A 19412-nucleotide genomic window follows, 5' to 3' on the forward strand; every position below is an offset into this window, starting at 1 on the left:
ATAAAGCATGGAGCAAAGTTGTCCAAAACTAAGGAGAACAAAGAACGTGTTGATTCCACCATATTCAAAAGTCTTGTTGGAAGTCTAAGGTACTTGACTTGCACTAGATCATATATTTTATTTTCGGTTGGAATTGTGAGTCTTTACATGGAAGTTCCCAGCCAAGCACATTGGATGGCAGCAAAGAGGATACTTCGATATATCAAAGGTACCCTTCATTTTGGCTTGTTTTATTCATCTTCCAATACTTCCAAGTTGATGAGATATTGTGATAGCAATTATGGTGGAGATATTGTTGATAGAAAAAGCACTACGGGATTTGTATTTTTCATGGGAAAAAATGCAATCTCTTGGAGCTCAAAGAAACAACCGATTATTTCGCTCTCACTTGTGAGTTGGAAAGTGTTGCTGCAACATCGGGAACCTGTCATGCTATTTGGCTTCGAAGATTGATAAAAGAACTTTATTGTGAGCAAATAGAGGCTATGAAGATCATGCTAGACAAGAAATCGGCTATTGCTTTGGCCAAGAATCTTGTCCACCATGATCGAAGTAAGCATATTGATACTCGCCTTCATTTCATTCGGGAAAACATTGAGAATAAGAAGGTAGAGCTTCAATATGTGGACTCTAAGAATCAAGTTTCGGACATATTTATGAAGCCATTGAAGTTTGAAGACTTTCAAAAGATGCGAGAGGCTCTTGGAGTAATAAACCAAGTTTAAGGGGGACTATTGAGAATTAAACTTGATTTAAGAAATAAAAATAAAATCACTAATTGGCATCGGACGAACTGTCCACTGCCTGTAAGAAAACCTCTGATGACAACTTTTGTTACGTGGTTTAATCAAGATTTATTTTAAAATACTCATCTTTGGATAATCTCATCATGAGAAAGTACTTTGAGCAATGTGAGTTGGTGCATTTAATCAAGTTAAAAAAATAATCCTTGAAAAAAAAAAAAAAAAGGTTTTGGTACATAATGTTGACTGAGACAAATCAACACATATAATAAAGACAAATTTTGTATACTTCGATATAATATAATATAATATTGTGTTATATAAAAGCATATACGTTATAATTTATGGTTTCGGATCCTTTATCCAACGGAGCTACTTATCGCCCCTGTCGATCCAATAGAAGTGCGACAAATGGCTCCTTATTTAATTTTTTTATAAAAAAATTAAATATATTTATAATTTATAAATTCATCCCCAAATTCAGTATGATTTTTTTTTTCAGAACGACGCACCGATTTGTTCACTTCTTCCAGTAGCCCGTCGCCGTAGCTCGCTGACCAACCCGTTGCTGTCATGTCTCTTCCTCCAGCCATCGTCGCGCCAAACATCTCCGGAAAACTTCTCAATCCCATTAAACAATATCTTTGGTTCTCTCATCATCACTGTATCTTCTTCACTCTCTAGTTACAAAAAAAAAAAAAAAAAAAACAATTACATTATTGTGTGCTAAATTATTTTTTGAAAATCATATATCAAAGTATCGTGTTTGGGGTTTATGCCATTTATTTTACTCATTTGAAAATTTGATTTGAAATTTAGTCGATGTGGGATTATATGTGTAGTTGTTGTGCGTGTTTTTTGTTGTAAATCGATTGAAATTTGGTATCTTTTATTTCATTGTTATTCTTTATAAGTATGGAATTTGATAATTTAGTCTCACTATCTCAAACAGAGACCGAAGCAATTCAAATTAGAATGTTGTTTGATTCAAAGGATGCAACATATCAGTATTATCTAAGTTATACTAAAAATATCGATTTTGGCATCAAAAAGAACAAGATGCATATAGATAAAAATGGTAAGATTATATCTCAAACAAAGACCGAAGAAGTTCAAACTGGAATGTTGTTTGATTGAGAGGAAGAAGCATATCAGTATTATCTAAGTTATGCCAAAATATCGGTTTTGACATCAAAAGGCAAAAGATGCATAAAGATAAAAAGGGTAAAATCATATTCAGAATTTTAGTTTGTACTGCTGAAGGAAAACGGGAGGAGGAAAGAAGAAGTATCAATGTGAAAATGCCACAACCAATAACAAGATTTGATTGCAATGCAAGAATAAAGATTTGTTTAAAAGAGAATGAAAAATCTCAAGTTGTCGAGTTTATTTCTCAACATACACATTATCTTTCCGGCCGCCAAGATACATATTTATTAAGGGCACATAGGAAGATAAATTATGCTCATGCTACACAGATTGAGATGGCATAATGTGTCAGACTTACTCCAAAACTCTTCCATAATCTTATGGTTAAAGAAGCTGGTGGCCGAGACAGCTTCAGATTTATTGAGCAAGACCACAAGAATTATTTACTCTCAAAGAGAACAAAGAAATGAAAGTTAGAGAAACCGATAAAGTGATTGAGTATTTGCAGGAGATGCAAAAGAAAGATCTGAATGCTTCGTATTCTATTCAAGCTGATGAAGATAATATGATAACTAATATCTTTTTTGCAGACAACGGAATGTAAGCAAATTATTTTGATTTAGGCAATGTTGTGAGTTTTGACACCACGTATAGAAAGAATAGAGAAAGTTGTAGTTTTGCATTGATTGTCGGTGTCAATCATTATAGACAAACAATAATCTTTGGTACCTCACTATTATACGATGAGACAATTTCTTCATTTGAATGATTGTTCGATACATTCGCAGGCATCATGGGTGGGAAAAAGCCTACTTATTCTGAAAAATCAAGATCATACTATGGCGAATGCATTTGGTACAAGATGGCCTGAATCTTGTCACAGGTTATGTATTTGGCACATCTATCAAAGTACTACAATACATTTAAATGGAGTTTTTAAAAAATACAAAGATTTTGCACATGATTTTGAAAGGTGTATTTATTATTGTGATGAAAATGATGAATGTCTGCACGAATGTGATGAAATATTGGAGAAGTATGATATTATGGAGAACGAATGGTTGAAGAGGTTATTTAGAGTAAAAGAAAATTGGACATTGGTATATGGACGTCAATTCTTCTGTATTGATATTACTACTACACAACATAGTGAAAATATAGTATCATCAAAAGGTATGTGAGTTCTAATAACCCTTTGCGAGTATTTTTTGAATGGATAAAAAATTTAATTGAATCTCGTTGATATGAGGAGTTGATTGTTGATTTTAAAGCATGTACAAGTGCTCTGGTCCTTCCTTTACCTGTTCAATTTTTGAAACACGCTGCAAGTATCTATACAACTGAAGTTTTTAAGTGTTTTTAAAAGGATTTAGGGAAAGCTTATGATTGTGCGATGGTTCTTAATGGCATGGATGAAACTGTAGCAATTTATCATGTTAGTTGTTTGGGAAGGTCAAGGTATCATGTTGTGAACTTTAACTCTTTAGATGATAACGTTGATTTTTGTTACAATAAGTTTGAATTTGTTCGCTTGTTATGCGCTCATGCGTTGAAAGTTCCTACAAATAATAATGTTTTTAAGATCCTAGAGCAATATCTGATGAAAAGAAGAAAAAAATTTGCTAAGATAGGGATAGTGGTTTCCTCGGAAGATAACGTGGGTGATCCTACGAAAATGAGGTATAGGGATTTCAATTTTTTTTTCAACAAACTGGTGATAGGGCTTCATAATCTAAAGAAACATATGAATTGAAGAAAGAATCGTTTGTGAAGACCACTGAGAAGGTGAATGAATATTTGGGTGAACGATCATCTGTGAGATATACTCAAGAAACCTTAAAGATGGAAGCGGCTTTGGAGAAAGAAGACAACATACACATGAAGGTGATAAAAGCAAGAATGCGTTCCGGTAAAAGACAAAAAAAAAAAAAAAAAAAAAAAAAAAGTGGATTGAAAAAGAATTCTGAAAAAAATAACAGGATGTACAAATAAATGCATTTTTAATTGAGAAAAATACATTCATTTTATTATTTTTAATTATATTATTTTACTTGATATTAATATAATTATATTATTTCTTACACAGTCATCTATAAATGAGACATATGTTGAAGAACATGGCTTTCTATTGAGGCAAAATCAAACAGTTCCGCAACAGATTTATTATTTTTTTCTACTTTATTTTGAACTTTATATTTTTACAATTTTGCTTTGTTTTTCTAGTTTATATTTTCAATTATAGATTGAAACACTTAATTCAATATCAAATTTACATTCCCAATGCCCGGGTGATTCGACTTATACTCTGAATTTCACTCAATTATTTGAGGTATTTTTTATAATTCATGTCATGATTTTATGATTTAACTTATTGTATTTTTGCTCAAGTACTAACACTTACATTTATACAGGTTCAGTCATCCCGTAATTATGGATTTTGTGGCTACATATAATAGTTTGAAATGTAACTTGCTTTGTTGTGCAAAGTTGTAAGCATTATCTTTAGTTGGAATAATTTTGCGGACATTTTCAATTCCGATGGCACTTTTCTTGTCGTTGGTTATTTGTAAAAATGGGAGATGATAGAACTTTTCAATTTCAATTATTATGCTAAATTTTATAGAAATGTATTAAGAGGATTTTGTTTCGTCCATTTTTCTTCAAGGTTGCATTTATGCATTTCCACATATTTGTTCTCTTTGTTTCTCATTTGGGGAGAGATCAACAACCTTAGTTTTTTTATTTTTTTGATTTTTCAACTTAATTTTTTTTTTTGGTTGCGCTCAAAGGAGCTGCCTATGTACCCGGTCAAAACACCGCAATCAATCCATTAGTTCTGGTTAAAGAACTACAACAGAGTCAATGTCCCACACCATAAGACTAAACCTAGTCAGTATCAAAAGGTAACTAGCGAAATCAACCAAGACATATCAGTCTCATATCAACTAAGTAGAGGAATCTACCAGACCTTGAAACTCCGGATTCCGCTCTCGTTTGCTCTAAGAAACCCTCGAGCCGCCGGGTGGATGTCTTTTGAAATGAGAGTCTGCACATCGGGGAGTATGCTTATCATACCTGCCAATGAGTCCACAACTCAGTTACCCTCTTGGAAAATGTGTGTAATCCTCCATGTGATGTTCCAAAGTCGCAAGTGAAGCCAAAGAAAGAGGGGCTGGAGCGTCCAATGTCCAATCGATAAATATACCAAGAAGATGCAACCGGTGGAGTTCTTCTCAATCCAAAACGGTAGATAGCCTTGACCCACCACTAAGTTCACACCCGTGCAAATCGAATAGAGCTCTGCAAAAATGTTCGTTGCTCTGTCGATCAGGGCTTGGAAGGCCACTACCACCATCCCTGCAGCATCTCAAATGATACCGGCGGCACCTGCCGGCCCAAGGTTCCCGATTGATGCTCCATCTATGTTGAGCTTTAATATCCCGGATATGGCGCCTTCAACCGCACAAGGATCGGAGGACGAGGGGTTGGTGGAGGATACTGAAATCCAAGGTTCGTCGCTATATACAGATTTTCCTCTCAATATTTCCAGAGAAGGATACTGGAGCATCAAAGTACCTATAAGTGCAGGTACACACCCCAAATCAAAATAAATGCCCCGGTGATTCGATTAGGATGAGTGTGGGTGGGGAGAAGGAACAGAGAGGCTCAGTGCAGATTAATGCAGATTAGCCGTGGAGGACTGGACGTTGGCGGCGCTGCTGGATTTGGGAAGTCAATACTTAGGGCACCATATTTAAATTTTTCTTTAGTTGAAAAATTACTTCCATAATTTAATTTAGTGAGTAATTCCTTCGGTAATTACTCATTGAATTAAAGTATGTAAGTAATTTCGTATGTATTACTAACAAGTATTCCGTCTATAATTACTCACGAAAATAATATCTTAAGTAATTCTGTAAATAATTTGTTGGTATTACTCACATAATTATATACATGAGTAATTTCCGTGAGTTATCTACTTTTTTTGTAGTGAACTATAAGCATTTTCATCCAAATGGCGATTCCTTGAGGTAATTAATTACTACAAGTGTAGAACAATTATTGAGTTATTAAGATGTCAATTACGAGGGTTTTATATTTTCTAATGGGAAAGATTAATGGTACTGACTTTGCTATGGTGTATGAACTGTGACATATGTATGAAAAAAATCACAGTATTAAGAATTTATATATATTTTACGAGATGACTTGTATTTGGGCAAGATTATGTATTTAACATTCAAATACGATATCCCATATTGATATATGTGGTATATTTTTTACTATCTTTGATATAATAATCTTATTAATACATATTTTTATTTATAATTAACATAATTATTCTTATAAAAATAAATTATAAGAATATATATAATGATCATACAATATATAATATATATATATTTATATATAATTATTTATTAAAATATATTACTATATTTGTATTGCTTTTGACAATATATGCATATGATATATCAAATTAATTTATATATTATTACAATTTAGTAATATGCTACAAAATACATGAATTCAAAAATAATAATAATAATAATACTAATTTTTGTATTATAGCAATTATGACAATTAATTTATGTAATTAAAATTTATCTAAATTACGATCCATAATTCATGGTATTTAATTACTAAATGCACATAATAATAATAAAGAGATAATGCATAAAATTTTTAGATATGATGTACATCAAATTATAAAATCACACTTAATTATTGCAACACATCATGTACATGTCTTGCGCATTTTTCTCATAATTTTATTATACGATAGAGCAGCAATATTCTCCGAGCAGTGCTTTGTATTATTATGTCAATTTTATTAAAAAAAAAATTATCCCTCCTTATTGCAGCAATATTGGATATATTGTACACGCTCGGGATTATTTTCCTACATTTTCTGCATTTGAATCCAAACAGAAAACCTCTGCATTCTCATAATAAAATTTGTATGAAACGTCAGGGCTTGAAAAAGTTGGGATCATCTAGTCACAATAGTATATATGAGGAGATGATATAAATTTTTTTATAATATATATTCAACAATGTAATATATTTTTTGAAGTATTGAGATATGTTATATTACTAATATGAAAATGATGTTATTCAATAAAATTATGTTACAATTTATTAATTTTATTGAATAAACTGATTTTTTAATTTCATAACTGGACTTTTTTATCATTTTAGTCTCGTAATTGAAATATGTCACAAACTAGTCTCGTAAGTGAAAAAATTTCGCAATTTTAGTCCTCCGGTGCCAGAAAAGTCTGGCACCCATGTGGCTCGCTAGATGACACGTATCCACTAGGTCAACAACAGCTGGCGGAGACTTTGCTTTATATTTTATACATATATGTTTTCAAAATTTTAATATTTTTTTTAAAAAAAGACAAAATAAATAAATTTATTTTTTTAAAATAAAATTAAAAAGCCACGTGTCTATTGGGTATCGCTGACCTAGCGGATCCGTGTCCTCCGGCGAGCTACGCTAGTGCCATGTAGACATCTCCGACGCTAGTAGACTAAAAGTACGAAAATTTTTCACTTACAGGATTAGTTTGCGACAGACTCCCGTTACAAGACTAATATGATAAAGGGTCCAGTTCCATGACTAAAAAATCAATTTATCCAATTTTATATACAAAAAATATTTTATAATAATAAATTTATTCGATTCTTTTTGCTAAAAGTTTCCTGAAAATATAAATATTCATATGTATTAATTTCTTCAATTAATATCCCATAATTTCTTCAATTAATAGCCCTATAATTATCTAAATCATTTGCGAATTTTTATGGTATGTTAATCAATAAATATAATATTTTCCTAAATTATGATGATAAATTAATTTTTCTATCTATTTATGGATACAAGTTTGGCTAAATTTCATATTTTCAGAGCTACGATCATGAATTTTTGATAAATTCAATTTGATGATCAAATTTTATGAAAATTTTGAAAATAAAATACAAAAAAAGAACTTAAAAAATACTAATAATTATTTTTTTAATATGACAGTTGTGATATTTGTAGGGATGAGATTATAGAATTTCGTGAACATATTTGCCCTCCTTCCCAAAATACAAGAGATGATATGATGGACATCTATTACCGAAATGTTCTCCTATGTTATCTAAGATGATACTCCCTCCGTACCAAATTAAAAGAGTTTTTGAAGTTTTATAGTATATGAAGAAATAATAATATTTTATTAATTAGTGAAAGCGTGTATAAAGTAATTGTGACATTTTTCCTTTGACTTTATGTATAAAGTAATTGTATGTGTCATGGTATGTTTGTAGTTTAAGTAAGATTTAAAGGTGTTTTGGTATTAGTGGATAATAGTTTTTTTTAAATAGAAAATGGATATTTTGAAGTGTGAGAGACGAAAATTGTAAAAATAGTATTTTGAATTGGGATGAAGTGAGTATTTTTAGAACACATATATGATGTGGTAAAATAAAAAATATCTAGAATTTTACTTTCAAGACGAAACTTATCGGGATTCAATATTCGCTGAATGTAATCCTCATTATTATCATTTTGAAAGATGCCGGTTTCATTTATTTATTTTTTTCAATTCAATCCATAGCATTGAATCATGCTAATTTTTTTAGATGATTTTATACTTCGATATCGCATGTTTTTCGTAGATTTGTTGCAAAATTTGTAGCAAATATATTCTTTGTGTAGTTTGTGATATTATTAGTGTCAATTAGACTATCCTTCTTGAACCATTGTTTATTGCAACAATATACAAAAAAACAGAGAACTCCCGACGCCTCAGGTCACCTGCCATACATGGTTCGCCTAGTGTGACTTGCCTGTCGGACCTAGTTTGCAGGGTATTAGGTTCGGCCGGGGGTTTACCCAATGCGCACTTTCGGGTAGCAGCTGCGGGTTCCCACATCATCAAAATATATATATATACGATGTAATGCACGCGATCGGAATCACCTATTGCTTTTTTATGCATTTGGATCTAAACAGAGAACCCGTGCATGTAAGCATACTGTCAATAAGATCTGTATGCATCATCGGGGCTTGAAAAAGTTGTGGACGTTCAATAATAATATTTTGCATGAGTATACGATGCGGATGGTTATACAATATGTTGTATATATCATTCTAATATACTCTCCGTAACATTTTGATACGATATACTAATGATTTACGAGATGCTTAAATTGATGATACTATATACATCTCAATTTTATTTCTGTACAATTTTTCAAAATATTAAATTTACTTAATTTTTTGCGGAAGAAAAAATATGAGAAGATGCATCGATTATGCGAATTAAAACCTCATATTTATATGGATAAATAAAGGACGCCACAACCCCCAAAATCATGTATTACATAATATGTTGGATATTTTCTATACCAATTGTTCTCTAGCACTCTACATGGCGGACATTTTTTGAAATAGCATATGGCACATTAAAAAAAAAAAAAAAAAACCATGTAAATGATTACTTTTGATACGAAAAGTTACTGAAATTCAAAATTTGTTGATTGTAATCCTATTCTTCAACACATCGAACTACGTCAGTTGCTTCTTTCTTACCTGTTGGAACCTATCGGAGGTTCCAAGACCGTTCGTCGATTCGTCGGTGTGGGTTTTGGAAGTACTCTAAAGAGCCTGTCCATCGTCGGATTTTGGGTGGCTCCTTCCGTGGAGCCTGCACGGCTTCGAGCCTAAGCGAGACTTCAAGTCTGAACGATCGATTTCGATGGATTTAGACTAACATCTACTAAAACTCGGATAAATCTACTGGAAAGCGAATAAAAATATGCTAGAAACATAAAAGCATGTAATTCGAATTAAAAAGCATAAACATGAACTAAAACATGAAAAAGAAATAGAGAAATATACGAGTTCATCTTCTTGTGTCTGTGTGTGATGTGTTTTTTCCTAGTTTTAATCCTAAGATAGAATAATCGTCTCTTCCCACTAAAAAGGGCAGTTCCAATTATTCCTCCACCACTCTCAACCACCTGATAACCTCCCACTACTACCTTCAACTGTTTGGTAACCTCCTTCCACTACCTCCAAATGTCTAGTAACCTCCTTCCATCAGTTCCCTGGTAACCTCCTTCCATCAGTTCCCTGGTAACCTCCTTCCATCAGCTCTTAACCACCTGGTAACCTTCTTCCATCAGCTCTCAACCGCTTCAATTGCCTCTGGACCAGGTTCCACTTGCTCTGAACTTCTTCCATTGCCTCTGGACTAGATCTGCCGCTTACTCCGACTTGTTTTCATCGTACTCCTAGCCAGTCTACGGGGATGTGTCCCCAACAGCCTCGAGTTAAATGAAATCTTCGGTTTTCCTCTTGTTGGCTTGTTTCATAGAGCTTTTTGAATAAAGTATAAAAGTGCATAGGCCCTCCACTAATGTTCAGTACGAAATTATTAACCCAGGGCCAACGGAGGTAATTATCCCATGATCTGTGGAAGCTGTTGCTTTCTATCTTGTGGAGGCAACCTTCCTCTGCTTTGTGGAAGCACCGCAGTCCAATGGAGGTAGTTGTTTTCAACCAAATTGAGACAGCAATTTCTGACCTTATAGAAATATTGTTCCGGAGTGGAAGCGTCATAATCCAAAGAGTTGCTGCTTTAAGGTCCATGGAGGCTGCTGCTTTCGGCCATGTGAAAGCACTACAATCCAATGGAAGCTGTTGTCTTCGGCTCTGTGGAGGCAACAATCTTTGGCTCCGAGGCTTGAAGCTCCATTGTTGTTGAGCGACTCCGTGACTAATGAGGTCTGACTCTACTTTTGTCTTTGAGCCTCATTCACGTTCATGTGCTTTTGAACTTATATCCAACGCTACCATTCATGGCGTCAATCAAATCTCTATATGATATTATAATGTGATCCGGCGAGACAACGAGAAAGATTAATATTTTATTTGGTGTGAGATGATCACTCCCAAAGTGAAATAATTTAATTATATTTTTTTTCTATAATTGTAACATTCAATTTGTTTTCCATAAAGGATAAAATCAATACCAAAATTATCACTTATCATTTTACCCACTGAATTAATCTTAAATTATATTGTGATCTAATGGCCACCATTAATTCAACGTGCTACCGAAATATAATATAAGCACCATACCCGTGCGATGTTTAATTATTCAAGATCACTTTAACTAATTGATTCAAATCCTCCAAGTAATTGATTCTTTAGTCCAATTAAATTTTCCCACTAAATAAGTGGCATAATCAGGAGTTACTAAAAAGAGGTTAATTTTTCAAACTTTTAAAATAAAACAATATATTTATATAAGATAATTTCTTGAGTTGCATATTTTGAAAATGGAATTACAAACTACAGTGACACAATTACATGTTTGGAAGTTTATATATATAATATAAGGATTTTTACTATTTTTTTCTGCCAAAAAAATAAAAAATTAAATCAAAATTTATTTTTTAATATTTATATTAAAAATTAATTTTATATTCAAAATATCGTATTAATATTTCTTTATATCACATTAAAAAAATTATTTCAAATTTAAATGTTTTGCTATTTAAAATCCAAATTCAAAATTCAAAAATTCAAAATTTAAAACAAACACATTTTGTATAAATTTTTAGTACTTTTTAGCTTATTTTAATTACTTTTTGCATTATACATATATAAATTTTAAAAAAATTATTGAAAACACGTCATAATTAAACTTCATATCTTGATAAATGTGTGCAGGCCGTCCCTTTCCCGGCGTCCTCAGGGCCCAATTTAAACTGGGGCTCATTATTTATATATACAAGTTGTTTGACATTAATTTATTAATATAAAAGCATGGTTGGAGGTTACGTTTTATCTATATCACTTTTCAGGTTTTAGGTTCAAACCCAAGTACCTTCAAAATTTAAAAATATTTTTTTATTCATTAAAAAAAATTAGACAAAGTTAATATTAATAGTATTATTGATATTTTGCATATAAAGATATTAGAAAATTTATTTTATTTAATTATTTATATTTTATTATAGATAAAAAATACATTATTTATACATATTCAGGGGCCCCTAATTTTTGTTTTAAAATTGTTAATATTAATACTATTATTGATATTTTATCTAAAAATTCTAAAAGAAAAATTATTTTATTTAATAATTTATATTCTATTATAGGTAAAAAAAAATCGGAGTAGATCATTTATATATATTTAGGGGTCTTTTATTTTTATTTTAATTATTTTTTTTTGCACTAAAAAGATAATAAATATTAGACAAAATTATTATTATTATTAGGCAAAATTATTAATAATTCCTTTATAATTTCGAAACTCAGTGTAAATCCTCTATATTTTTTAAAATTTGCATGAATCCCTTATACTTTAAAAAATATACCATGAAACTCATTTTTATATATATATATATTTTTTTTTATGATGAGAAGATGACATTTTATCTATATTTTTTGCATGGCGGGAGTTTCATATAGTATTTGTTAAAATATAAGGGAGCATTACGCAATTTGTAAAATATGTGAAAATTTTATACTAAGTTTCGAAATTAAATTTATGCTAGAAAAATTGGTTTTTTAATTTATATTTTATTATAGGTAAAAGTACTTTATATATATATATATATATATTTAAGAGCCCTGACTTTTATTTTACCCCGCTTCTTTCGAAAGTCAGGATCGATTTTGTATGTGTGTATGTAATGGGGCATGAACGTGTTAAACATGAATTGTCACAAAGAACTCACAAATATCCCAATTCGCGTGTTCTCACAATTATGAGTAAGCATTTCTAACATTTATAATATGTCAGAAAATGACATTAAATATTTAGACCTTCTGGTTATGCATAATTTTAAATTACTTTAGTACTAGTATTTTTAATCATATTTAAATAAACAAAACAAAACAAAAAAAAAAAAAAACCCTAAAAAATTCATATATATTTTATTTAAATTATTATATCAAAAACTTATTTGCAATAAAAAAATACATTTAATATTTTTTTAACATTATATTTCTGTATTTTATTCCTTTTTCTTTTTTTTTTCCAAAATATATCTAAATACGGTCTTATATATATTTTTTATAATTACCTATTAAAATTAATGTATATTTGAGTAATACAAATGGTCACCTTCGGTTTACCCTTGCTTGGGTAAAATTATGAAGGCAACTTTAGAATATAGAAATGGTCAAACACCTCAGGAATAATTCAGAAAGATAAATTTGATTTCATCTATAAGTAATATTTTTGGATTTTGAGTTGGGATTTGAATAGTAAAATTTTTGAATTTAAATAGTTGTATGATGTGATATAAATAGGTGTTAATGTGATGTTTTGAATGTAAAATTGATTTTTAATATAATATAAAAAATTAAAAATAGGTGTTTGATTTGATTTTTTTTTGGGGAAAAAAATGAGATGAACGGTGAAAATTAAATTCAATCCCCCAAACAAACACATCCTTCGAAGAAATCACGAAAAGGGCATAGAAATTTCCTATTCCCGAGTCATAGATGACCGCAAAATAAAATTTTATACCATCAACTCTTTTTAATTATTTTTTACCAACACTAATTGACTTGCACTTATCAATTCATATATGGTCTTTAATATACATATATATATATATATATGGGGTGTTTTTAGTTTATATATTTAATAGTAAAAGTAGTTATATATATAGGTGTTTTAAATATAAAATAAATATTTTTGTTTTGTGTTTTCGATTGAAAAAAATAAATAAATTTATATGAAGTATCGGAAATTATGTTGGTGTTATAAAAATAATAAATATGTATAGTATTTTAGTTGTTTTGTATGTTGATTTATTTTGAGTAAAATAACACATGCATTTAAAAAAAAAATAAAATAATAGTAATAAATTGAATATTATGTACCTAAGTTGAAATTTTCAGGAAAAAAAATTATAATAATTGGTATCAAATTTTTAAAGAAAAACTAAATTATATTGCATAATTTAGTTAAATAAATTATATATATAATTTAATCGTTTTTTTTTCAACAAATAAATATTTAATACAATTATATTTATTTTAATATATATTTTTTTTTTACAAAATAATTTACATATGCAAGCACTGTCTGCACAACCACCAATTACGTGATGTGAAAATTTTTCCACTTATTTTAGTTTAATTTAAATATATATATATATATATATTCTTTACTACTATTAATAAAAGTATATGTACATTTTGGGTGTACATTTTGGGTGTATTTATTTGAAATTTGAATTTTTAATTGATATTTGAATAGTAAAAATGACATAAATAGGTGTTGATATAATATTTTGAATGTAAAACTGATTTTTTAATGTAATATAAAAATAAAAAAAAATAAGTATATTAATTTGATTTTTTTGGAGAAAAAAATTTAGTGAACAGTACACATTGGGAATATTTGGCCAAAAGAACACCCCCTTTGTAAATTAATAAGTTAAACAACTATTTTAAAAAAATGACATTAAAAAAGAAAAAGTGCTAAGACAACATTGATAAGTTTGATTTTATAAATTTGACGGCGATTAGAGTGTTGATTTGGTCATGTTGATTTTGAGCAAGTTAGTAAATTAATTTGAAATGATTAGCAAATTATTACAAAGTATACAACATATTACTAGGTTAGTAGCAAATCATTATAAGATTGTTACCGTGTGTTGAAAATTTCTAACCGGATGGTAATTAATGTTTCTTTTTTGAAGGAATTAGAGTAATTAAATCCTCAATTTGTATCCACTCAAAGTTTGATAGCAAGAAATTAGAGGAAGAAGAAAATTGCGAGAAAAATTAATAAAATACAAGAAATAAAATAAAATAAATATAAATTTTGATTGAGATGTTGGAATCTAAGTTTTACAATGAATACATCAACTTATTTATCGGATCTAAACAATGTCTTATGAACAGACATAATGTTCTGCTCTACTCACAACGCCGCGAAAAAGAGACGCAACTCTTGAGTATAAGAATTAATAACAATTTAATTGTTTTCTAAGTTATTTTCTAAATTTTGGAAACCAATTTTTTTTTTTTTTAAATAGATTGATAAAATAAAATAAATATAATATTTTAATTAAGGTTGGTTGGGCGTCTCTTCTTATGTAAAACACCTCCAAATCTTTGTAAATATATCTGAAAATATATACAACCTTTTAAAATCATAAACACGCCCCTACTTTTATAAATCATATCTGAAGATACGCCCATATATCTGTAAATTAAATCTGACAGCACCTCGCCTTCTGGAAAAAATATATGACAACGCTTGAACTATCTAAAATATATTTGACAACGCTCCGCCTTCTGGAAAACAAATTTGACAATGCTTAGACTATCTAAAATATATTTCATTTGTCCCTTAACAATGTATCCATTTTCCTATTTTGGTCTATCCCTATCAAAGTATCAATTTTCTTTTTTAGTAACTGTATTTTCTACTAACATGAAAAATACCCTTATAACTTACAATATATTACACAAATGTCACTATCTTTATATTACACAATACTAATAAAGTTATTTTAGTCTTTTCTACTTTATTCATACAATATCTCAATATAATAACTTCGTGTAAAAAGCAAACAGATAGATAGCTAAGAGACGGAGGGAGTATCTGATAGCACCCTGCCTTCTGGAAAACAAATCTGACACCGCTGGGACTATCTAAAATATATATGGCAGCACCCCACCTTCTAGAAAACAAATCTGACAACACTCGGACTATCCAAAATATATCTGGAAGCGCCCTACCTCTGCAAAAACAAATCTAACAGCGCTTGGACTATCTAAAATATATCTAGCATTGTCCCGTCTTCCGGAAAACAAATTTGATAGCGCCTGGACTATATAAAATATTTCTGACTACGTCCAAACCTCTTGAAATACACGTTTATCGTTCTGCAATCATCTGACACCGCCTGCACACCTTTCCTTGCGCCATGCCTTCTATCCGGGCACATTCTGCATCAGCCCAGACAACTTTCGCATAAATCTAGGCTACTCCTACAATACCCCGGGCAACTTCTATAGTAGTCGGAGTGATTTCTACATCAGTTCAGATGACTTCTATGTTAACTCGGGCGACTTCTGCATCAACCCATACAGCTTCTGCATCGGTTTGGGAGACTTATGCATCTCTAAGCTACTTCTGCATTAGTTTGGGTGACTTCTGCATTAACCTGGGCAACTTTCGCATGAGTAACGACTTCTTTATTAATTCAAGTGCTATCTACATCTATCTGGACGCCCCTGGCATCCTTACACCCTATACGGGCACCCCTACACACTATTAGGGCGCCTTGCACACTATCCGGGTTTCAATTGAACTGGGTGGCATGTAGATCTTCGATCACAGACAATCGATATTTGATCGATAATAGCATATGTGATCTAAGAAAACAACAACTTAAGCTCCTAGACGCTCATCAACTCTGAACTTCATTTGAGCGGCCCAATTCTTGATTTTCTAATTATAGTTATAATTTTGTGGGGGTAACAAAGACAAAGAACATATGTTGTGTTATATAAAATATGTGTTGTGTGGATTATATTTCGTGCTAAAATCAACATATATTATGCTAAATACAATTATATAATGTGTAATATTATATATTGTATTAAAATTTATTGTGTGACTTATATATTGTGTAGTGTTACATAATTTATCTATATGGCATTAAAATCATAATCTATTGTGTTAAAATCACAATTACATTTTGTTACATATAATTATATTATAATTTATTATATACTCCCTCCGTCCCAACTAAATTGTCTTATTTAGCTTAGGCACGGATTTTTAGGTATTGTGTAATTGGTAAGTAATTAAAAAGTATATTAGTGAAAATAATTATAATTTAATAAAAATAATTACAAATTAACATTAAGATGACTAAATAGTTTAATTAAAATAAAAAAAATCATAAATTATAAATTTTAAAATGTGATTAAATTGTATAATAATATTTCCAAAAAAGAAAAAGACAAAGCATGTGAAATAGACGAAAATAAAAAGAGTTAACAAATTAAGTGGTACGGATGAAGTATTACTCTATGTCATCTAAATCTGTACTCAATTTCTTTGTTAAATACAAAGTGGATGATTACTTGATGACGAATAGAATATATTAATATTTGCTAATTTTTTATATAAATATATGTTAATTGAATTAAAATATATATTCTAAAATCACAATTATATTTTGCAATATATAATTATATATATTGCTATTAAAATATTTATTATATAGTATATTAATATGTGCAATTTTTTTTGGGAAAATTGTAATTTTTATCCATCAAGTAGGTTCAATTATCATTTTTATATATTAATTTTTAAATTTTTTATTTTAGGACACTAAGTACAAAAAATCGTTGTTTTTATCCTTCGATTGGGTGTCTTATGTTCAACAATTAAACAATCAGCAAATTTTGGTCATGCAAAACATGTTGCGTGAGCAACAAAACCTTATGCAAAATCTGCTAGATCAAATTTTATCAAGGATTATTCTGCAACCTACACAATCACCGCCAGGACTGTCGTCATCCAGATAACAAGCAGATTTTGTAGGGCCTTCATATGTAGACAGTACCTTTCCAAGTGCTACTACTAATAGGGTTGATAGAGGAAAGACTTCTCTCACATACCCAAGTAATGTTCTATTGGATGTCTTAGCCGAGCCAGCCTTCTCTAGGGAAGAGAGGTTGGGGGACAGACTCATAATCCCATCCCAGCCGAGCCAACCATCCCCAGAAAAGAAAGATTGAGAGGACATGCTCATAATTTCATCCCAGCCGAGCCAACCGTCACCAGAGAAGAAAGATTGGGAGGACAGGCTCATAACCTCATTCCTGTATTCGACCCTGTTCCACCCAGAGTAGATCCGGAAGACACCGCTCAAGTTTTGCGGGTGCATTTCGGCATGAATCCGCAAATGGGTGAATAGGCCGGTGTATCAAAGGCCATTTCCAGAGAGAATCGTCAATGAGTATCCTCTCCCGAGGAATTACCGACCGCCAGACTTTCATGTTTTATCAGGAGAAGACGGATCCTTTACCATAGAGCATATGAGTCGTTTCACAACAGAGTTATGAGAGGTCGGTAATAACCCTTTTTATAAACTCTAACTATTTGGTTTGTCTCTTACCAGAACAGCTTTTTCGTGGTTTGTCGATCTACCACCTGGACAAATACAAACCTGGGAAGGTTTGAAAGCGGCCTTTCATGCAAGGTTCTTTAATCCTCTTCCAACAGTCTCACTCACAGACCTTCTGGAGATCAGGCAAATGCCGGAGAAGACCGCCTACCAATTCATAGAGCAGATGCGATTAAAGAAGGGACGTTGCCCGACAATCATTGAGGAGAGCGAGATGACCAATTTGGTAGTCCGAAATATGCATACACAACTGCGGGAGGCTTTAACGGCCCACGACGTTCAAGATCTGGCCAGTTTAGCATCCAAGGCAGGGAGGTTAGAATCCTTTTTCATAGAAAACGATCACGACTTCTGTCATGGGGGAGGTGCTGAAGAAATGATAGTGCAAGATCGACCAACGCGCAGGCCAACACCAATCCGCGATAAATGGAGGTCGGGTACAACGTAGCCTCAAAAGATGAAGGTCGGATCTGAAGCTGACGTGGCCTCGGATGACGGCCTGCTAACTCCTAAACATCATGAGAAATGACGCTTAGGAGTCTTGCGGATGAGGCAAATTGTTACGCACAAAAGATAATAATAATAATAATAATAATAATAATAATAATAATAATAATAATAATAATAATAATAGCTGGATCTTAAAGGAAATTATGACATGAAGTCCGGCGGAAAAGGAGAAAATAGGCACTCAGGTCGGTTGGTCCACGGTCGGTTGGTCCGGTCGGTTGGTCCGCAGTCGGATAAGCAGGTCGGTTGGTCCGCAGTCGGATAGGCAGGTCGGAAGGTCCGCGGTCGGATAGGCAGGTCGGAAGGTCTACAGTCGGATGGGATGGTTTGCAGTCGGTTGGTTCGCAGTCGGTTGGTCCGCCATCGGTTGAGTCGGCCAATACGGAGTTTGGACAAAGCGAAGGTCTGTTAATTAGTCGCCTAATTAAGTGAACAGTAGTTCAGTCGCTTGGTTGGGGTGACCATTGAATCGTCTGGAGAGATCATATGTTGGTCGCTTGATGGGGTGACCAATAAGTCGTTTGGTTTAGCGACCAGTTAGTCTCTGGAATGGTCGGTCGGGCCAGTTGAGTTCTGGAATTGGTAGAAGTGTTTGGCGAGACGGTGTAAGACACGTGTCGACAGAGAAGGACTTTGTGGACGGTTGCCGTAACCGTCCAGACGACATTTCAAAACATTTCGTTGTGGGCGGTTGACGGCGGTTGCTGGCGACGGTTCTGAAACGTTTTTTTGAAGGAATATTTAAGGATTTGGATTTATTCTGGAAAGGCATCTTCAATCATCTTTAATCAACATCAAATTCAAGAGAATTGTTTTTGGGGATCACCACTT

Source organism: Andrographis paniculata, unplaced genomic scaffold (assembly GCF_009805555.1).
Source record: "Andrographis paniculata isolate CXL003 unplaced genomic scaffold, ASM980555v1 Contig86END, whole genome shotgun sequence".
NCBI classification, from domain to species: domain Eukaryota; kingdom Viridiplantae; phylum Streptophyta; class Magnoliopsida; order Lamiales; family Acanthaceae; genus Andrographis; species Andrographis paniculata.